Source organism: Chlorocebus sabaeus, unplaced genomic scaffold, assembly GCF_047675955.1.
Source record: "Chlorocebus sabaeus isolate Y175 unplaced genomic scaffold, mChlSab1.0.hap1 unalloc_scaffold_255, whole genome shotgun sequence".
In the NCBI taxonomy this organism is placed as follows: domain Eukaryota; kingdom Metazoa; phylum Chordata; class Mammalia; order Primates; family Cercopithecidae; genus Chlorocebus; species Chlorocebus sabaeus.
The window spans coordinates 80,269-103,198 of NW_027327543.1; the positions used below are offsets into that span (position 1 = coordinate 80,269).

Sequence of the window (22,930 nt, forward strand, 5' to 3'; positions counted from 1 at the left end):
CTAATACGCAGTGGCATGGAGGCTGATAGTACTCCCAATATCCCAGAAGGTGCACACACACCTGTGATGTAGTTCCTAATATCTAGCGGGAAAGAGGCTGATTTTACTTTCGATATTGCAGTGGGTGTACACCGCCCCCAACCCCAGGGTATCATTCCTAATATCCAGGCGGGAAGAAGATGACATGGCTGACAATATCGAAGGGGGTGGACACCTCTTCAGTGATATGGTTCCTCTTATCCAGGGGGTGAGAGGGTGATATTACTCCCAATAAAGTAGGAACCGTACAGCCACCCTGGGATTTTTTCCTTAATAACCACAGGGGATTGGTGACATTACTACCAATATTGCAAGGGGTGTACACCCCTCCTGTGATATTGCTTCTCATATCCAGGAAAGGAGAAGATGGTATTAGTACCAATATTGAAGGGATGGACAGCCCCCATGGGATATTGTTCTAAAGATACATGTGGAAAGAGGATGAGATTCCATCCAATATAACAAGAGGTGTACACCCCACCTGTGATATGAGTCGTAAAACCTAGGAGAAGAGAGAATGACATTGCTTCCAAAAACACACGGATTGTACACCCACCCTCTGATATTGTTCTTGTCATCTAAAGGAAGAGATGATGATACTACTCCCACTACTGGAGAAGGTACACATCCCCCTGTGATATTGTTCCTCATAACTTGTTGGGGAGAGCATATTACTTCCAATATGACAGTGGCTTGACACCCAGTCTGTGATATTGCTCCTAATTTCCAGTAGGTAAAATATGATGTTCCTGCCAAGAGAGTAGTGGGTGTACAGCCACCCTGTGATATTTCTCCGAATATTCAGGGAAACACAGGATGAAATTAACCCAAATATCCCAAAAAGTGTACACCCATTGTGTGATATGGTTCCTAATATCCGGAGGTGCAGAGGATGGTATTCATTCTCCGATCGCAGGCTGTTTACACACAACATGGGAGATTGCTCCTAATATCCTGAACAAAAGACACTGCTAATAATGGACACACATTGCAGGGGGGAGTAATTGGCTATTACGATCCACATCGCAGGGCGTGAGACACTCCCCGCGATATGGGGAGTAATAGCAACCCCCTCTACCCCCTGGCTATTATGATCCACATCGCAGGGCACTTCAGGACACCAGTTCTGCCCCAACCTTGACTGAGACAGTGGGTGTCATGGGACCACCTCAGGGTGGGTGGCAGCTCAGCTCGAAGGTATCCCTGCTGCCAAAGACCAACTGTTCCTGCTAGTTTGAATCTGGCCACAGGGTCTCTGTTGGTGAGACAGATGACCATGAGTCAGATACCCTGAAATCTAGCACGACAGAGCTCAACGCCCCATGACAGGCACCATAGTACGCAAACTTTACAGACATACTAGCAAAGGCCACAGCAGGCGCTGAGTGAGGAACAAGCTGACCAAGATCCTGGGGTTCTGCCACACAGCCCTTAAACCAGGGACTGGAAACTGTTTCCCTAAAGAGCCAGGAGTCAGTATTTTCAGCTTTGCCAACTGATCTTTGCCTCTAGGATGCAACTCTGCCATGGCTGCATGACAGCAGCCTTCTGCAGGTGGCCTGTGAAGAGATGGACATGACTGCACCCCCAATCAAACTTTACTTATGGACATAGAAGCTTCTCAGTGTCATGAAGTGTTAGTTTTTTATTTGTTCAACCTTTTGGAAATGTAAAATCCGTTCTTGATTCACAGGCCACAAGAGCAGGCAGGGATAGGCTGTCCCTGGCCGACCTCTGGAATGAACTTAGAGAAGGAAAGGACAGGCTGGGCCAGCGCAGCCTCCTCACAGCGGATTCACTGCAGGAGGGTCCTTCTTAGCAACCACTTCTCATCCTTCAACTTGGCTTCAAGTGCAGCTCAGGTGGAGAAAGAGAGAACAGAACTGGCCTCGGCAACAAGAAGGAAGGAGACGCAGGGTCAAGCAGCCGTGTGGATCCATCACACTCAACATTCACACAAAGCGGAGCACAGGCAGGACCAGCCCGGGGGGTCGAAGTGGAGGCTCTCTGGGGTGCGGAACCTCTGGGGTGTGGAACCTCTGGGGTGCGGAACCTCTGGGGTGCGGAACCTCTGGGGTGCGGAACCTCTGGGTGGGCAAGATTCTCTACCTAAAACTCATATAGAAGATCTACACAGCAGTAGTTACAGAAAACACACACTAAGAAAAAGGCCAAAATAAAAATAGGACACTAAGTTTGGCCAACCGGGTCTCACAAGCCAGTAGGTAAAAAAGCCCACGAGGGCCCACCAGAGGAGCTGGGGGTGGGTTCCTGCCTGCAGGGAGCCTGGGACACCCCATTCCCACAGATGAGGACCCAAGTTTTAGGGAGGAAGCTGTCAGAGTCACCCAGTGAGCTCTTCAGAGCTGGAGCCACAGAGCAGGTGAGGAGTCCTGGCCATGTCCCTGTGTGTGCTGAGAAGCTGGGGTGGGGGCACACCCCCAGGGGCAGATGCAAACAGTGGACCTCGGGCCCTCCTCCTGCCCAGAGGATGCTCAGCTCCCAAGGGACCACCAAGGCCTGGAACCCAGGGACACACCACCTGACCATCATGCCCAGGCCTCCTGGATCAGGCAATGTCCAGTACAGGCAGGCAGACTGGGCTTGGGGCCAGGACAGGGGTGGATGGTCCTGCTAGGCAGGCCTCCTTCTCCCTACCAGCTGGGCTGGTTGCACTGTAGTTTTGGTTCTGGCAACATATTGCTGCCCACTTTGGCCACACCAGTCCCCGGTTCCCTGGCTAGGCCCAGTGCTGTCCAATCTACCTACACAGGCCCCACACACGCAGTGCCCACTAGGCTCTGTCAGCCAGGAGGACCCATGCTCATCCCCTGAAGTTTCCATGGGAGCCTGCGTCCCACAGGAACCCACAGCTCAGGGCCAACCTCCATGTGGGCCTCTTGGTCGTGGTGGTAGGGGCGGGGGGGAGTTGACCTCCAGCCCTCCCATCCTGGCCACTGTATTTTGTGGGGATCATTCAGTCCTGGGAGCTTCCTGGGGACCCCAGAAGGAAGACAACAGGGTGGTCATGGCAGCCTCAGCCCCAGGCTCTGGGCCGGAATTTGATAACAACCAATTGAGAGCAACCACTGAATTCGATCCTCTTACAGTTACACGAGAAGTTGGTGAAGAACTGAATGTAGACCATTCTATGGTCATCTGGCATTTGAAGCCAATTGGAAAGCTGAAAAATCTTGATAAGTGGGTGCCTCATGATCTGACCAAATATTTTAAAAATCATCCTTTTGAAGTGTCATCTTCTCTTATTCTATGAAACAACAATGAACCATTTCTTGATCAGATTGTGACATGCCACAAAAAGTGGATTTCATACAAGAGCCAGCTCACTGGTTGGACTGAGAAGAAGCTCCAAACCACTTCCCAAAGTCAAACTTGTACCAAAAAAAGGTCATGGTCACTGTTTGGTGGTCAGCTGCTGGTCTTCTGATCCACTACACTTTTTGAATCCTGGTGAAATCATTACATCTGAGAAGTATGCCACGCCATTCGATGAGGTGCACGGAAAACTGCAGCACCTGGAGCTGGCACTGGTCAACAGGAAGGGCCCAGTTCTCCACAACGCATGACCACATGTCATACAACCAGGACTTCAAAAGTTGAATAAACTGGGCTATGAAGTTTTGCCTCATCTGCCATATTCATCTGACCTCTCGCCAACCAACTACCACTTCTTTAAGCATCTTGACAACTTTTTGCAGGGAAAACACTTACACATCCAGCAGGATGCGGAAAATGCTTTCCAAGAGTTCGTCGAACCCTGAAAGCATGGAATAAACAAGTTTATTTCTCATTGGCAAAAATGTGTTCAATGTAATGGTTTCTTTTCTTTTCTTTTTTTTTTTTAAGACAGTCTCACTCTGTCGCCTAGGCCAGAGTGCAAAGGTGCAATCTCGGCTCACTCTACCCTCCGCCTCCTGGGTTCAAGAGATTCTCCTGCCTCAGCCTCTTGAGTAGCTGGGATTACAGGCACATGCCACCACACCCGGCTACTTTTTATACTTTTAGTAGAGATGGTATTTCACCATGTTGGTCAGGCTGGTCTCAAACTCCTGACATCCTGATTCACCTGCCGCAGCCTCCCAAAGTGCTGGGATTACAGGCGTAAGCCACTGTGCCCAGTCCATTGCAATGGATTCTATTTTGATTAATAAAGATGTGTTGCAGCCTAGTTATAAAAATTTAAAATTCATGGTCCAAAACCACAATTACTTTGACACCAACCTAATAATAGAAGAATTAAAAGAGGCCTTTACATTAGAGAGCCCATGGATGATAAAATAATAAAGAATATTACAATTTCCATAAGTCACAAACTTGGTAACTTAGACCAACTGGATGAATTAAAAGACACAATCTATTAATACTAAAACATAGGAGAAATAGGTAATCTGAATATATTGATATCTATTTTAAAAATGGAATCAATACCTAATAACCTTACAGAAAACCTATATATTCCAAAAATCTGATATTCTGTCATGTTATTCTAACTGGTGGGATTCGGGGATTTCCATTTTGATAAGAACATAGGTGAGTTGCACACACTTACTTTTAGTGCTCACTGGTCAGGAAACCTATGTCCACTATAGGATACTGCAGAGTGATGCGTTTTGGAGAATTTAGGCAAGATAATATGATTTTCAGAGTTAAAGGAAGACAACCTGTTTTATGCACAGTAATTCTTCATAATATCACAGGGGATACCATATTTAAACTTTGGGGTATCCCCAGGTATAATTCTTATTTGAGCCACATGTGAATTTCAGACACGGAGGCTGCCCAACTTTGGTGGCTTCCAGCAGATGTGGAAGTTAATTCACAACCTACTTTGTGGAGGCATAAAATTCAGTGAGCACTCACTTAACCTTTTACTTTAAATATTATTTTTGTAAACTTTGCATTTCCAATTAGGTGAAATTTTAAACCTGTTTCAGTTCTTATCCACCCTTTTTTTTTTTTTTTTTTTTTTTTTTTTTTTTCTTCCCTGAGACGGAGTCTTGCCCTGTAACCCAGGCTGGAGTGCAGTGGCATGGTCTTGACTCACTTAAATCTCCGCCTCCCAGGTTCAAGCAATTCTCCTGCCTCAGCCTCCCAAGTAGCTGGGATTACAGGTGACCACCACCACGCCTGGCTAATTTTTGTATTTTTAGTAGAGATGTGGCTTCCCCATGTTGGTCAGGCTGGTCTTGAACCCCTGACCTTGTGATCTGCCCACCTCGGCCTCCCAGAGTGATCGGATTACAGGCCTGAGCCACTGTGCCTGGCCTCTCCACTCTTTTTAAACGGAGGGGAGTAAGGGTTGCTTTAAGTTAGGAGGGACTCCTGCGTACCCAACCCATTTGTATAAATTTCTTCCTTCAGAGTTCTTCCAATCAGCATCACCATTGTTAAAGGCCTCCCACATGGTAATAATTGTGCTACAGGGTTTTATGAACATGAAGTTTATGTTTGGCTGAATTAACCTTCTTCCTGTCGCACAAGGGGGGCATAGGTGTTTTCACTAATTATGAAGCGGGTTCACTGTGCAATGGCTACCAACTTTTCTGAGTACAGTGAGACCAAACACATTCATACATAAATTCCATGAAGTGAATTTATTACTTACAAATAGCAAACAAAAGACAACAGAAGCCTAGGATTCAATATGAACCACTACCACAAGATCAGGAAGGCTACCCAGAGAAGATGGATGGAGTTTTGACTGTAAACCCTTCACTTGCACTACAACTGAGGGACCCCAGAAAGCAGCCCACCTTGGGTTTTCTCCCACGATGTGGTTGCTGGACACAAGCGTTAAAGGCCGTTCTGTTTCGAGCAGGGACTCTAATAGAGCCTGAGCTGTTCTGGTTAATGTCACCTGATTATCAGGATATTGCTTTCCCAGCATATCATACAGTTATCTTGAGAATTACCAGTAGGAAAGGGAGCAAAATGGCCCTGCACCCTTCAAACTGAAGGATCAGAATATTTGCTGTGAAAGAAGCCCAGACAGTAACAACAGAGTGTTCTTGTGAGTCATCTATTAGTTCTCTTGACCAGAGCGTGGCACCTGACTGCTTTTCTCTTTCCTTTCAATGGAAACTGTTTCGGAATATTTTGAATATTTTGAATTTCTACATCTACAGAGTTGAGGCACACGATCGCTGGCAGTGTAGACTCTCTGTATAGTTACAGGAAAGAGTTCAGGAGCCCATCAAGCCACATTGGAGGAGACCACCTAATCCTCCAGAGACTGTCACTCCATCTTCCTAGGGTTAGCTCCACATGCAGTAAGGCCATTATGTCTAAGGCCGGCAAGACTTTCAGTCCGAAGATTCGACTTTTGACATGCTGATAAGCAGCAGTGATAAGAAAAGCCCACACATTGGCTAGGAATTTTTCAATGCAAGCAGCTGAGATGCTTCTTCATATGCTTCGATAGGGGCTAATATCAAACTCTTTCTTCCCATTTTCATTACTCATCAGTGACTGAACCATGAGGCACCATGGATGTACTCCTCATCAGGAGGGTGTATGGGACAGCGGCAAGGGGAGAAGCAGCACAAGAAACAAACAAGGCCACTACTTCTGCCTACATAATAACTATTGTCTTGGAGTGTACAATAATTAATAATGTTTACATGGCTGCTCTTAGCATACAGAGATGGTGACCAGAGTAGATGCAGGGACCACAGAGATACAGCCTGATTCTTGCTAATTAGGACATAAGTGTCGGCTTATGTGCTGTGCTTCTGTGCATTAATAAGCCAGGACCTCAAAACTGCCTGCTAAGCACAGGCCAAATGTCATGCTGGGGTGCAATTAAACATTCATGTCCAGGAGATGAGAGCGTTTTAGTGTGGGAGAAGATGACAACACCTGAAGAAAACAAAACGCTGTGCAGACCAAACGGAAGGCCCATCATCAGCTCACGGTTCTGACTCAGGTGACTGCTGATGTGTTATGGAACCATCAGCCAACAGCAGGTAGGTCAAGTTGAGCAGGTGTCCTTCATGAGGGCTGGTCCATTCCATTTGTGTTGTCAATTGTTTCAATAGCGTCTCATGCACCCCACTGGTGAGGAAGGAATTTGCGCCCTACTTTTACTGGCACCGTTAAACACATAACATCTCTTACTAAACAGAAAAACCAGACATCAGTTATTAATTACATATAGAAGGATGGTGTAAGTTCCCACAGCCCCAAACAGGGATTAACTTGGGAGCAGAGAGTGGTATCACATTAAAAAAGTGAGGATTTTCCTTTTTTTTTTTTTTTTTTTTGAGACAGAATCTCGCTCTATCACCCTTGCTGGAGTGCAGTGGTGTGATCTCGGCTCACTGCAAGCTCTGTCTCCCGGGTTCATGCCCTTCTCCTGCCTCAGCCTCCCTAGAAACTGGGACTACAGGCACGCACCACCACGCGTGGCTAATTTTTTGTATTTTTAGTAGCGACGGGGTTTCACCGTTTTAGCCAGGATGGTCTCGATCTCCTGACCTCGTGATTCACTCGCCTCAGTCTCCCTAAGTGCTGGGATTACTGCCGTGAGCCACCACGCCCGGCCGAAGATGTTCCTTTGTTCCTACAGGAGTATGTGATTGGTTTGTCTGTTGGCTGGTAGGGAACTGAATCATGAGACACTGACTGGTAAGACTGTAATACTCTAAAATACAATATATAAACCATCATACCATAATGGTGTAATACGATCTACTACAATACCAAAGGCATCGATGAAAAGCCCAATGTTATCATATGTGACTGAGAGACTGAATGCTTCCTCCCTCAGATTGGTTACAATGTATCGTCCTATGACAGTCCACTCTCCTTCATTCAAAGTGAACGATCCAAATAACAGACAGAAATAATAAAGAATAAAGGGCAACAGATGCAAAGAACTCACGAGATGATACTCTATGGTAAACTTTATGTACTTAGGAATTAATACCAACTCATTATTAGCAAAAAATAAACATCTTTACATCAAGAGTAGTTTTTCCTTTAACAAGGAAAGGTGGAATGTGTATAATGAACAAGGGATAATCAAAATTTTCCAAATGAGGCTAGTAAGGCTATCCCAACAATTGCCAATCATTATTCACTGGTCCATTAATCACAGGGCAATACATACAAATGAAACTTACCTGGCCAGGTGTGGTGGCTCATGCCTGTAATCCCAGCATGTTGGGTGGCCGAGGAGGGCAAATCATGAGGTCAGGAGTTCAAGACCAGCCTAGCCAACATGGCGAAACCCTGTCTCCACTAAAAATACAAAGAATTAGCTGGACGTAGTGGTGGGCGCTTGTAGTCCCAGGTACTCAGGAGGCTGAGACAGGAGAATCGCTTAAACCCAGGAGGTGGAGGTTGCAGTGAGCTGAGATCGCACCACTGCACTCCAACCTGGGCAACAGAGTGAGACTCCATCTCAAAAAAAGTTAATAATGAAAGAAAAAAATTAAACTTACCTCCATGTTAGAAAAACATCAAAATTCAACCATGAATCCAGCACATTATCAAATCAATAGACAAGAATTCTACCAACAAACAATATCATTATCTATGAAACTCAAGTACTACTGCTTAAAGAGCATTTACAGAACTCTCACCTCAAGGGTTCCCTGCAAAACAAGGTGAAATACATACTCAAGACTCTTTAAGAATGAGCCACGGAAAAAACAATATACTTGTAACTTGTGTAACATTTCATACATTTTTTCAAGCACTACTCGATAACTAATTTGCATCAGGCTTTCCAAATTAGAAAAGCTTCACTTATAGAACTTCTTTCCTGTGGGAGTTTTCACATGACGTTTCAATTAAATGTGAAAACTGAAAATATTCTTGCAGTTTCTAAACTATTAGAGTCTTAATCCTGTGTACGTTCTTGTATTTACAAGGTCCAGCCAGCTACAGTGTGCATTTTCATAGGTCCTTGAGTGGGTATGAGAGAAATGAAACATTCCCACATTCTGGACATTCATAGGGTTTTTCTCAGGAATGAGCTGGTGTCTTCATATGGAACTAACACAACTGAAGGCCTTACCACAAATTTAGATTCAAAAGGCTTTTCTCCAGTCTGAGGCCTCCCAAATCTTCAAAAACAGGAAAATCTGAAGGCTTGGCCACATTTCCTACATTCTTAAGGTTCCTCTGCAGTGTGAGCCTTTTCATGTTTATGAGGGAATGGGAAAGAGTAAATGTTTTACCACATTTCTTACATTCAAGGGGCTTTATTTATTTGTTTGTTTATTTTGAGATGGATTCTCACTCCGTCGCCAGGCTGGAGTGCAGTGGCACAGTCTCGGCTCACTGAAACCTCCGCCTCCTGAGTTCAAGTGATTCTCCTGCCTCAGCCTCCTGAGTAGCTGGGATTACAACCATATGCTACCACATGCAGCTGCTTTTTGTATTTTTAGTAGAGACGAGGTTTCACCATGTTGTCCAGGATGGTTTCGATCTCCTGACCTCGTGATCCGCATGCACAGGGCTTTCCCCCAACCCCCCATTGCTTTTTATGTCCTTGAAAAAGAACTAAGACAACTGAAATGTGCCACCATGCCCAGCTAATTATTTTTATTTATTTGTTTTGAGACGGAGTCTTGCTCTGTCGCCCAAGCTGGTGTGCACTGGTGCGATCTCGGCTCACTGCAAGCTCTGCCTCCTAGGTTCACGCCATTCTCCTGCCTCAGTCTCCCGAGTAACTGGTGTTAGCCACCGTGCCCGGCATTATTTTATTTTTTCTAGAGACAGGGTTTCACCTTGATGCCCAGGTTGTTTCACGCTGTTTTAATCCGGGCTGGTTATGAACTCCTGGGCTCAAGCAATACACACTCCTTGGCCTCCCAAAGTGCTGGGATTATAGGCTGAGTCACTACACCCAGCCTCTATATCATGACTTCTTTCATGGCGAGTAAGATGACTGGAACGAATGTAGGCTTTACCGCATCTCTTACATTCATAGGGTTTTTCTCCAGTATGAATTCTTTCGTGGAGGTGAAGGGAACTGGGACGACTGAAGGCTTGGTCACATTGTTTACATTCATAGGCTTTCTCTCCCATATGAGTGCTTCTATGGTTACAAAGGGAACTCAAATGACTAAAGGCTTTGCCACATTGTTTACATTCATAAGGTCTCTCTCCAGTATGAATGCTTCCATGGTCACGAAGGGAAGTGGAACAGCTGAAGGCTTTATCACATTTGGTACATTTATAGGGTCTTTCTCCTGTGTGAGTCCTTTCACGCGTCTTAAAAGAACAAGAAAATCAGAATGTTTTTCCACATTCCTTACATTCGTAGGGTTTCTCTCTAGTGTGAGTTCGTTCATGTATTAGACAAGAACCGGAAACAGTGAACGCTTTACCACATTGTTTACATTTATAGGGTTTTTCTCCTGTGTGAGTTCTCTGATGTCTTTCAAATGAATTGAGAAAATAAAAAGCTTTCCCACATATCGTACATTTATAATTAGATTTCCACTGTGCATTATCTTGTGTCTTCTAACACCTGGAACAGAAACGAAGAGTTTCCCACACTGTTCACGTTTATATTGCTTCTCTCCATATGGTTTGTATCCTGAGTGAGCTAAGATGTGCCTGTTAAGGAGGGAATGACGTACAAAGACTTTTCCACAAATACTTCATTCACATTGTTTTAATCCAGCAGAAATGTTCTCATTCAGATCAAGCATTGGAATTTGGCTGACAACTGTCCATACTGACTACCGTCTTTGTTTTCACACAGTCTCTGTATCATATGATTTCTGTAAAAAAAATGTAAAGCACATAATTATTGCTTGGTTTAATAACTTTCTACTTACTAATAGGTCTTGGACTTACACTGCTACCAATACCAAGGAAAATGCTTTTTTTTTTTTTTTTTGCCATGACTGAATTATTGGAAAGTAAATGGGTTACTACTGAAAACACAGCTACCACCTGCATGGCTATGTCCAAATTAGTAACATTCATGTACACAGTTTTGTAGTACTATTTTCAAGTAAACTGTTTTCCAAACACTGACTGCTACACTGAAGTACATTGCATTTTGGGTGAAATTTTTCTAAAAAGAAATAAATTTCAAGTGACTCTCATTTGTTTTGATCGCTTGCTTTTAAGTTCATGACAAGCTAAGATTCCTTCAGAGGACTTTATTTCCTCTTCTCCGTGCAAATTATCTTATATCTTTCCAAGGTTTTTCGAAGTGATCTTCAATATTCTGGTCTTTCCGTTTGTTTCCTAAAATACAGACCCACAAAATTATCATGAATTATTACAAACTATAGAAACATTACTAGATTTAATGTTCATTGTACACAGTGCCCATGCCTGATTTCTTCACCAAATCATTCCCTTGCGCCATTCCAAATCACAAATAGCACTGATGATAGGGAAATACTTCTGTAATTAAGTGAAATGTTTTGTCATTCTCAGCTACAGAAACCAGGTTCCTGCAGGTTTCCTGCATCACTTCTCTGCAGAGATTCTTCTGAGAAGAATCTAGCAAAGCCCATTCCTCCTGGGTACAGTTCACAGCCACATCCTCAAAAGCCATGGAGTCCTAGAACATTCCACACATGTGGATAGAAGGATGGGTGAGACTGACAGCACTGGGAATCTGTACTCAATCCATAAGCTGTTTACATGATTCTAAAATTTCCAAGCATTTATTTTGTGCCTTGATTGTCAGAACTCTTACTCTGTTCACACATACTCCCTCCCACACAGCAGTACGAATGCTAGAATCGAACTATTCAAAAAGGCAACAGCAAAGTAGAAACACCCATCTTATTAGAGAATCCAGGGAGTAAGATGTGCTGCTAGGAGTTACCTTTTAACTTCACTTTGTACAATTCTAGTATCTGTCATAATAAAGTCCTACTTGATGTGCATAAGGGAGTTAATATTATCAGTCCTGAGACTACTTATTCTTAAAAACGTCTGCTCGCAAAGTTCCATCTTTGTATTAGTAACTTACATTTTGAAAGGGATTCCACCAACCCTAATAAGAATGACTCACTGCATGTAAATGGCTTATGCAATGTATTTGCCAAAACTTTTTCTGCTGAACGTCTATTATTTTGTGTCACTGCAGTGGTGCTTAGGGAACCAGACACCAAAACACTGTCTGAACACTAAGTGTTCAATGAGTTTCCCTGGTAGACAATATTTTACACGTGCTGTCACTTGTTAACTGGGGAGTTGAGCCCATTCCATGTGATTACACCAAGACAGAGTAGGCTCATTAAATTTAATTGAGTAGTAAATAAAACCAATAATTGATATTTGACAATACTAATAGAACAATTTAAAAAATTTCTATTGCACAATGTGAAGGCAGAAAAGAATAAGAGGAAATACGACACACGTTTTTTAAAATGACATTAATGTCATCACTTCCAGATGCTATTCCTATGAAATCACATAAATTCCCAAATCAGGTTGTTTTTAGGCAAGAAAAAGTACTTTTTCATACGTAGTAAAAATGACAAATGTCTAATGATTTTTAGTCATCTAAAAAAAGAGTGATGGCTTGTCTAACATACTTCTAAGATTTTCAGATGAAAATATTCAGGACAGCACAGTATTAGCAGAGAGATGAGCAAGCAGACCAAGGGAAAAGAAAGTCTTAATGACCCAGCATTTATATGGAGAGTTGAGGAATGATAGAGTAGGCACTGTAGAATAGAAAAAGAAATCACATGCACTTTAAAATATGAGGCAAACCAGGCTGGCATCTACTTGGGAAAATGCATTGCATTCTTCTCTATTCCATGAGCCATAATCAACTTATTATACATTCAAATATGAGAGATAAAACCAGAACACTTTCAGAAGTTACAGGAAGATTTTTTTTATGAAGGATTAGGCAGAATTTCTTTTATGTAAGAAAAAAGTGATGAAGGAACAGACAAACTCAAACATATTAAAATTTAGGGAATAAAAAGAAAATACAATGGGCAGGGCATGGTGGCTCATGCCTGTAATCCCAGCAGCTTGGGAGGCTGAGGAGGGCGATCACCTGAGGTCAGGAGGTTGAGATCAGCCTGGCCAACTTATCAAAACCCTGTCTTTCTGTTGTTTGTTTGTTTGTTTGTTTGTTTGTTTGGTTTTTTGCGACGGAGTCTCCCATTGTCGCTTGGGCTGGGGTGCAATGGCAAGATCTTGGCTCACTGCAACCTCCACCTCCCCGATTCAAGCAATTCTCTTGCCTCAGCCTCCCGAGTAGCTGGGATTACAGGTGCCTGCCACCAGGCTCAGCTAATTTTTTTGTATATTTTGTAGAGACAGGGTTTCACCATGTTGGTCAGGCTGCTCTGGAACTCCTGACCTCATGATCGGCCCACCTTGGTCTCCCAAAGGGCTGGGATTACAGACCTGAGCCACTGTGTCAGGCCTAAAACCCCCTGTTTACTAAAAATACAAAAATTAGCTGGGTGTGGTAGTGGGTGCCTATAATCCCAGTTACTTGGGAAGCTGACATAGGAGAATCACTTGAACCCGGGAGGCGGCGGTTGCAGTAAGCAGAGATGGCGCCACTGCACTTCAGCCGGGCTACAGAGCAAGACAGTGTCTCCAAAAACAAAACAAAACAAAACAAAACAAAACAAAACAAAACCCTCGAATATCCAGATAAGAGGATACAGATGTGTCCACTGTCATAAATTCTTCACCATGCTACAAGAAGGAAACTGACATTTTGGTGAATCTTTGTAAATCATCAATTTATCTATCACACTTTTATTTCACCAGTAACGTTGATAAAGCTAAGTCCTACAATTCCATTTGAAATTACCCTTAAAAAGAACACACCTTTAAAACTTACTACACTCACTCTGGGGAAGAAATAAATATGAATTTTTAGCAAATAAAATACACCATTTTACCTTGCCTCTTTGGAAATAGTATGTTTATCTTTCAAGCTGTACTGATAAAATGTATCTTACAGCCAATGAAAAACTGGAACACAAATAAGCAGACAAGCCTTTTCAAGGTAACAAACTCAGGGAGAGGCAGTGCTGACTCCAACACAGACCTTTGTAAGTGTCACGGCAGGCCATTCTGTCCCTCGGGACACCCATCCTGTTCAGTAAAGTGCTCAGTGATCACCCAGGAGGCACTGGCACTGCTCTTTGTCCTCCTGTGCGCCTTCAGTGCATTTTAATGTTCAGGTTCTTGCACATCCTCTCTGGGGTGGGTTTTCCTTGTCCTTTGGGACAGTTTTTCTCTCTTCACAAGTCTGAGACAATCTAGAGAGCAGAAATCATTTCTACCTTTTCCTCTCAATATCAGTATCCCATTGGCAGACCATCATTGTGTCTCCAAGGAATAAAAGCTCTGGCTGGAGGAACAGTTTTAATGACCTAACTTTAATGACATTACGTTGAATTGTCCATTCATTTTAATGTCCTAAAATTTTAATAATCCTAAGGGGTCATCATTTTAGATAAAACTATACCAAGAGATTCCTCTAAGGCCAAGAGCATCCAGCTGCTCCCCTGAGCGACTCTACCCCCTACCTCAGGCTGTCCTTGGCGATGAGATGACCCCGGGGCTGATAGTCACTAGACCCTCCAATAGACATGGCCACGGTGGGTATCCTGGGTCATCCCCAGGCAGTTTTAAAATTCCAGGACTAGGGAAAGACAGGAGGGTGGCTGAGGACACAACACCCTGTAAAGTTTTCACGGAGGGACCTCAACCTAAAGACATTTTGGTAATATGTACACTTAGGAAAGATGAAAAGAAGGGAGGCACAAATATTTCTTTTACAGTAGAGTGTCAGATGATTTATTCTCCACTTTCCTCTCATGTAAAATGCTTGGAAACAGAAAAATATTTTGGCCAAGGTGGCCCACGCCTGTATTCCCAGCACTTTAGGAGGCTGAGGAGGGAGATCAATTAAGGTCAAGAGTTCAAAACCAACCTAGCCAACATGGCAAAACCCTGTCTCTACTAAAAATACAAAAATTAGCTGGACGTGGTAGTGGGTGCCTATAAGCCCAGCTACTTGGGAGGCTGAGGCAGGAGAATCGCTTGAACCCGGGAGTCAGAGGTTACAGTGATCTGAGACTGCACCATTGGACTCCAGCCTGGCGACAGGGCGAGACTCCGTCTCAAAAATATATATATATATATATATATATATATAAAATATACATTTAAAACTATTACATGTAGATAGTATTTGAAGTCATGGGACTGACTGTAGGTAGAAACAAGAGAAGGCAAGGAAGTTTTTATATTTATATATAATTATATAAAATTAATATACATAATTATAATATATAAATATATCATATAGACTGGGCACAGTGGCTTACACCTGTCGTTCCAGCAATTTGGGAGGCCGAGATAGGCAGATCACCTGAGGTCAGGAGTTTGAGACTAGCCTGAGAACATGGAGAAACCCCATCTCTACTAAAGATACAAAAATTAGCCAGGTGTGGTGGTGCGTGCCTGTAATCCCAGCTACTCAGGAGACTGAGGCAGGAAAATCACTTGAACCCCAGAGGTGGAGGTTACAGTGAGCCTAGATTGCGTCATTGCACTCCAGTCTGGGTGACAAGGGTTAAACTCCGTCTCAACATAAATAAATAAATAAATAAAGCAAGAAATATGTATTTATGTCTAAATATATAATTACAGTACATAAATGTGTATATAAATATACATTTATTATAAATTTATTAATATATGAAATATGTTTATTTCTGAGATAGGGTCTGGCTCTGTCACCCAGGCTGGAGTGCAGTGGCACTATCATAGCTCATTGGAGCCTTGAACAGATGGCTCAAGGGATCCTCCCACGTCAGCCTCCTGAGTGGCTAGGATTGGATGCACACACCACCATGCCTAGCTAATTTTATCATTTTTTGTGGAGACAGGGTCTTCCTTTTTTGCCTAAGCTGGGCTTGAACTCCTGGGCTCAAGTGATCTTCCTGCCTCAGGCTTCCAATGTGTTAGACGTGGGCCACTGCATCTGGTCTAATGCATTTTTAAATTGCGAGTTCATATTATTTGATATTTTTAAGTACTGAATGTGTTGAACAATCAACTTGCAGAATTCCTGAACAATGGATGGTCAGCTCTCATGTCCTGGTTCAAATCGCCCCAGCACACCATGGCTAGAAACCTTTCAGCCAACTTCCAATTATGTCTCCCGGGGCAAGACAATGTCACTTGGCCGATCCCCACTAAGAGGGACTCTGGAAAGGCAAGAAACTATTCTGTTCTCTATAACGGAACCTCACCAGGGAGAAGGCAGCTGGGAGGGCCAGCTGGGCCCTTCAACCAGAAGCTTCCACCATCGACCCACTGCCCTAGAACTACACCGTGCTGGGCATTTGGGACACTGTTATGAGCAAAAGTTTCCACTTTTCTTCTCATGGGACCTTCATGCTAGTGGCAAGAGACAATTTTTTTTTTTTTTTTTTTGAGACAGAGTTTTGTTCTTGTCACTCAGGCTGGAGTGCAATGGTGTCATCTCGGCTCACTGCAACCTCTGCCTTCTGGATTCAAGCAATTCTCCTGCCTCAGCCTTCCGAGTAGCTGGGATTACAGGATTGCACCACCACGTCTAGCTAATTTTTGTATTTTTAGTAGAGATGGGGTTTCACCATGTTGGCCCGGCTGGTCTGGAACTCCTGAGCCACTGCACCCAGTCAAGAGGGAGATTTTCAATCAATAAGTAGAATTATGATGAATGCCAGAAAGAAGAATGTGTGTGATGGGGAGGGGACCTAAGTTATTGTCTCACATTTTAACACTTTCGTAGGCAAAAACTAACAACTGAGAAGCTTAAAACAACACACACCTTTAAGCCAATTTTGGCAAGCTAGTAGTTGAGCATATTTTAGCGGATCCTGTGTTTGGGATCTCAGCCAAGCAGCTGGGCTGCATCCTCATCTGAGGCTCCACCAGGGCAGAATCCATTTCCAGGCCCGCTGAGGTTACTGGCAGAATTCATTTCCTCAGACCCGCTTGGCAAGGGCCCAGCTTTTTGCTTCCTTGCCTACGGGGCCCCTCCAAAGGTCCTTTCTCAGCACAGCATCTCCTTCCTGGAGCGCCTGCAGGTGGAACCTTCCTTTCTAGTGTGCGAAGGTGATGCACTGTGACAGTGACATCCCATTGCTTTTGCCAGGCTCTATGGGTTAGAAGCCAGTCACCGGTTTGCTCGTACCCAAGGTCAGGAAGACTATGCAAGGGCATAGGTTATTGGGGGGTCAGTCACTTTAGGGTGTGGCTGCCACCACTGAACTTGGTGAGAATTTAAGGGTTGGTAGGAGCTGGCCAGGTACAGGGGTGAGGGTGTGTCAGGCAGGGGTGAGGGCATGGAGGGGGATGCAGAGGCCTGCACCCTGGAATGTCCTTTCACTCCCTGAGGTTTTGTTCTCCTGATCCCTGAGTACATCCCAGAACACAGTGGGGCCCTAGCAGGGGAGAGGTAGGGAAGCATGTGTTGTTCATCTGGGGAGCTTGTTAGGCAAATCAGATTAGGGGCCAGGCTTTCAGTGGTGGGTGTGAGCGTGGGAGTGATGAGTGTACAGGTGTCTGTGGGAATAAGCGATGGGGATGGGGTTAGCCCCAGCCACCATGAAGACCTTAACTGTGCATCCACCCATCCCAGCAGCATCCCTGAGTGAGTGCCTTCATGGTGAAGGTCCTGCTTTGCACATAGAAGTGAATCAGAGTGGGACACTGCCTTGCCTTAGAGATGTCACACTTCTCCTTCTTCTTCATTTTTTGTATTTTTGTTTGTTTGTTTGTTTTTGTTTTTGTGTGTGTGTGTGTGTGTGTGTTTTTTTTTTTTTTTTTTTTTTTTTTTTTTTTAAGCTTACAACAGAGTCTCACTCTGTTGCCCAGCCTGGAATGCAGTGGTGTGATGTTGGCTCACTGCAACCACTGCCTCCCAGGTTCTAGCAATTTTCCTGCCTCAGCCTCCTGGGTAGGGGAGCTGGGACGATGGGCACGCATTACCATGCCTGGCTAATTGTTGTATTTTAGTTTCACTGTATTGACCAGGCTGGTCCCAGTCTCCTGGCCTCAACCGATCTGCCCGCCACAGCCTCCCAAAGCGCTGTGACTATACGCGTAAGCCACCACACTGGGCGAGAGGTCACACTCCATGCCAAGTGGGTGGCAGCGACTCAGACAGCACCCCAGCTGGTGCTGGGAGTGAGGGGTGCTCAGTGTCCTAGGAAGGCAGAGGGCTGCATGAGAGGTTCAGGGAGGAAGGACTGGAGGAGGATTTGAGATTTTCACCTGAGCAGCTGGGTGGATGGAGGGGCTGTTTACAGAGAATCACAAGAATGTGGATGAGCAGGTTAGGGCACTAATAAAGCACTCTGTTTTGGAAAATTTGAGATGCTTCCCTCTGTCCAGCTGGGGCTTTGGGAAGGGTCAGGGCTGGGCATCTGACTGGGATGGATGTCTCTGGCTGGCAGCAGAGCATGTGGATGGTTTGTGAAGCCCGGAAGGGCATGAGATTTCCTGTGGCAGTGCGCACTGCAAATGGAAGGGCATTTGGCCTGAGCCCAGACATATACAAGTTGGGCAGAGCAGCTACGGAAGTACAGAAAAACCAACGGTGTGGGGGCACATGAAGCAGGAATCTCAAATAAGATGAGGAAAGAGGTTTTAAAGACGATCAGGGCTGGGGACAGTGGTTCATGCCTGTAATCCCAACACTTTGGGAGGATGAGACGAGAGGATAGCTTGAGGCCAGGAGTTTGAGACCACCCTGGGCAACATAGGGAGATCCCATTTCTATAAATAAATAAATACCATTGGTACTTGGCATTTCGGGTGGGGAACAGCAAACACATGAAAGCTCTGAGGCAGGAAAGGGAAGTGATTAGTGCTCGCTCCTGGTTCCTTTATCAGACCTTAAAGAGATGCAGAGACATTTCAGGTACTCCTTAGCCGAGCTCCTTCAGGGAAGGCCTAAGTTCACTTCTACTTCCCATCTATTAATTTTTTTTTTTTTTTTTTTTTTTGGAGACAGAGTCTCACTCTGTGGCCCAGGCTGGAGCACATGCAGTGGCACGATCTAAGCTCACTGCAACCTCCACCTCCCGGGTTCAAACGATTCTCCTGCCTCAGCTTTCCCAGTAGCGGGACCACAGGTACACGCCACCACGATCGGCTAAGTTTTTGTATTTTTAGCAGAGGTGGGGTTTCATCTTGTTGGCCAGGCTGGTTTCGAACTCCTGGCCTCAAGTGATCCACCTGCCTCCGCCCCACAAAGTACTGGGATTCCAGGCGCGAGCCACAGCGCCCGGACCTTCTTCAGTCCTAACGCCCACCATACGTGCTTCCAAATGTTTGCTGAATGGCAAGGTGAACGAGTGAATGGGACTATGTGACTTCCGGCAGCAGGCAATCCTATTCCTTGGACCTCTGTTTCACTTTTTGTAAAGCAAGCCTGTCTCTCGCTCTCTGCCCTAAAAGCCTGAGTTCTGGGCTTGAGATGAGCGCGTCCTGTAGACCAGACTGCAGGTGGACGCTGAGCTGGGTCTTCTAGAAGGCCAGGATCCGGTCAGCTCTTGGGTCCAGTCCTCCCGCGGGACTCGGTATGCCCAGTACCAGCGCCTTCCCGCCCAACCTCCATTTGTTCCCCCAGGCCCCGCCCTCTCCGTGCAGCTCGCTCTCCATTGGCCGGGGGGCGGGCCCTGGGCGCCTGCCTCCGCTGGGAGTGGGGCGGCGGGCGGGGCGGCGGGCGGCAGGCGGGGCCCTGCGCACCTGCACGGTGTGTGTCCAGGCCGCAGCCCCGCGCCAGCTGCAGCTCCTTGCTCCGAGCCGGATCCTGAGCGGAGAACACGCGCTGAAGCGGCAGCGGCGGCCCCGCCCCGGGACTCCATTGTTGAGGCTGCCTCCGCTCTGTAGGCTACTCAGCTGCGCTCCAGTCGGCCCAGGCGCCGCGGCGAGGAGCAGGCGCTGTGAGCCGGTGGCCTGAGGTGAGACCGGGCGACGGGGTCTCCGGACCGGGCGGGGGTCTCTGCCCCGGGCGTGGCGGCTCCGAGTTGGATTCCGCAGGGTCCGAAGTCAGGATGCGAGGTCCTTGCGCCTGGGCTTTGTCTCGGCGTCGGGTGGCACCGGGGGCTTCGCGCCTACTGCGATACCGCGTGGGCCTGCGCGGGGGTCCCGGTCGCCCTGCGGGTGGGGGCCGGTCCCCACTGCTCCCCGGCTCCCCGCGTCTGCCGCGGAAGGGGCTGCATGGACCCGGGCGCTGGCTTCTGAGCCGAGATGGCGTCACTGCACTCCAGCGTGGGCGACCGAGTGAAACTCCGTCTCGGAAAAAAAAAACTTGGTAAAGTGTTTTACCCAGCCTAGGTATGTGTGGTAGAGCCGAATGAAAGCTTAGAAAAAGACGACTTGAGAACTAGCCCAGCAGAGGAATCAGGTGGGATGTGTTGTTACTGAGTAAGTGAAATTTGCACCTGTTTTCTCCCAGGCCTCGTTGAGTTGTGTACAACAGAGAGCTCAGGTGTTGGGGGCAGTTGACCGGTTGAAGAATGCATTGCTATTATGGGAGGAACATTGGGCTTTGAAAAAGCAGAACTGGATCCACGTTCTTGCCTGGTAACTCTAAGTATCATCTAGTTTGTAAAGGGGAATGCAGTTCACTGAAAAATTCTTATGACAGTGCGGAAAGGATTGGGGTGTCTGCATTGTTTTGTGTAATATAGGTCATATGAACGAGCATTTAGGCTGGAGGGAGGCTTTTCATCTCTATAACTTTACTTTCACAGGACAATTCCATCACGATTTGAAGATTTTGAGTCAAAACTACATTATTCTGCTATGTGTTTCGGGGCAAATGTATACATACAATTTGCTTAAATATTTCAGATGATACAAGAATATATGTGTGGGGTAAAAAGCTGAAATTTGCATTCTCCCTTCTCTAGAAGTAACCATTGTCAATAGTTAAGTCTGTTTTCCAGCTATTTTGTATACTATAAATACACTGTGAACATTTGAGTGTATATAGACCTGTATGTTACACACAGTTTTAGAGATGGAATATTGCTGTGTTGCCCATGCTAGTCTCAAAATCCTGGGCTCAAGTGACCGTCTTGCTTCAACCTCGCAAAGTTTTGGAATAACAGGCATGAGCCACCGCGCCTGGCCTGCATGAGTATATTTACTAATTGCTAAGTTACTCTGTTCAATACGTGGCTATTGAACTCCCCCATGTGCCAAGCATTGTTCTGAATACGTTATATGCACCAATTCACTTAATTTTTAGAGCAGCTCTATTATTGTGGCCCTTTTACAGTGAGGAAACGTACCACAGAGAGGCTGGGGACGTTGTCTAACATCACACAGCCGGTGGTGTTGGAATTGAGGTTTGAACCCAGACAGCTGGCTTCAGATCTCTTAGCTGTTATCATAGACGGCACACCCAAACCTTAGGGCCCTCCCAAGCCTTGCCTCCGATACGGGCTCGCCTGAGCTCTGCGAGCGCCGTGTATGTGAGGTTTCTTTCCTCTTTAAGAACAGAAGTCTTGGAATTGTCGCAGACCCTGGTAGGACCTCTTGAGGACCAAAAACAGGGATTCTTCAAGCCTGCCCCAAGGGCCAGATCTCTGATTTAGCTACTTGGAAGGTAGATGTGGAAGAGAGTAATTTTACCAGAACAAAAAGTCAGGATGGCTGGGCTGACTTGGCCAGACGCAGTGCCTCATGCCTGTAATCCCAGCACTTTGGGAGGCTGAGGCAGGTGGATCACCTGAGGTCGGGAGTTCAAGAGCAGCCTGGCCAAGAAGTTCAAATTCCGTCTCTACTAAAAATATAAAAATTAGCTGGGCGTGTTGGCGGGTGCCTGTAATCCCAGGTACTTGGGAGGCTGAGGCAGGAGAATTGCTTGAACCCGGGAGGCAGAGGTGGCAGTGAGCTAAGATTATGCCACTGCACTCCAGCTTGGGTGACAGAGCGAGACTCCGTCTCAAAAAACAAGAAGAAGAAGAAGGGGGAAGGGGAATGGCTGGGCTGACTCATAGGGAAGAGGCCCTGCAGCAGCCGTAGGACCTTGGCCACTTGGGTGGAAAAGAAGGAAGGAAGAGCTTCACCCATGGCGGTGACCTGGACTGCAGAAACCACATTAAACAGTCCACATCCTGGAGCCTGGCCACCCCATTTGCTTCTCTTCTCCTTGGGTAGAGGGTGTGGGGAGCTTTCTACCCTGGAGGTTGAGCAGCGCAGCTTCTAACCAGGGTAGGCATTTTTCTGTCCCTGGGAATACAGACAGCATTCTCATAAGCAGGCCAAATCCTCCTGAACAGCTTTTTGTAGGGTGGGGTGGGGTGGGGCAGAGGGTCATTTTGACTCATAGGTGCCTTTTCCACTTTCACTGCTGATAACTGTGTTACAGATGAAAGTTTTGTTTTTGACACTGAAGAGGGCTTAAAAGAGTGAGCTATTATGGCACATCTAAGTCTGCTAAAATAGAACCACGGGGGAGTGTAGGAAAATCTCTTCTAAATTATGGATCATATATGGTGAACGTTAAAAGCCACGTGTACCTAAGTTGAAAAATCAAAACATGTCTTGTATTTGGGTGACCCCGGTAATTCCGGATGCCACTGTGCCTTGTGTAAACCCAGGATGCTGAGGTGTAGGGATCAACAGGCTTTTTCAGGACATCTGTGCTTCTCCCTTGGGGTAAAGTGGGGCAGCAGTAGGAGCGCACAGCTGTTGGGCCCCTAATATTTGTCAGCTGTTTTACATGTGAGATTCCATTTAATACAATCTTGGAGGTAAAATTATGTTATTGAAGATGAAGATAGAGGCTTAGAGAAGTTAAGAAAATTGTTCAAGATCACGTCATTTGTTTTGTTTTGCTTTGTTTTGTTTTGTTTTGAGACAGAGTTTTGCTCTTCTTGCCCTG

General features: G+C 45.7%; 1 protein-coding gene and 1 pseudogene across 2 annotated transcripts in view; one reads left to right on the top strand and one right to left on the bottom strand.

Moving 5' to 3' along the window:
- Window positions 1-9,787: 9,787 nt before the first annotated feature.
- Window positions 9,788-12,785, bottom strand: LOC140711179 (uncharacterized; annotated as a pseudogene).
- Window positions 12,786-19,784: 6,999 nt separating this feature from the next.
- LOC140711182 (SH3 domain and tetratricopeptide repeat-containing protein 1-like) overlaps window positions 19,785-22,930 on the top strand; it is a 36,009-nt gene continuing 32,863 nt past the window's right edge. Inside the window, exon 1 of one of the 2 annotated variants that reach the window (XM_073014088.1) lies at window positions 19,785-19,994. The gene's annotated coding sequence lies outside the window, so the exon portion shown is untranslated. The other variant, XM_073014089.1, reaches the window with a different exon arrangement.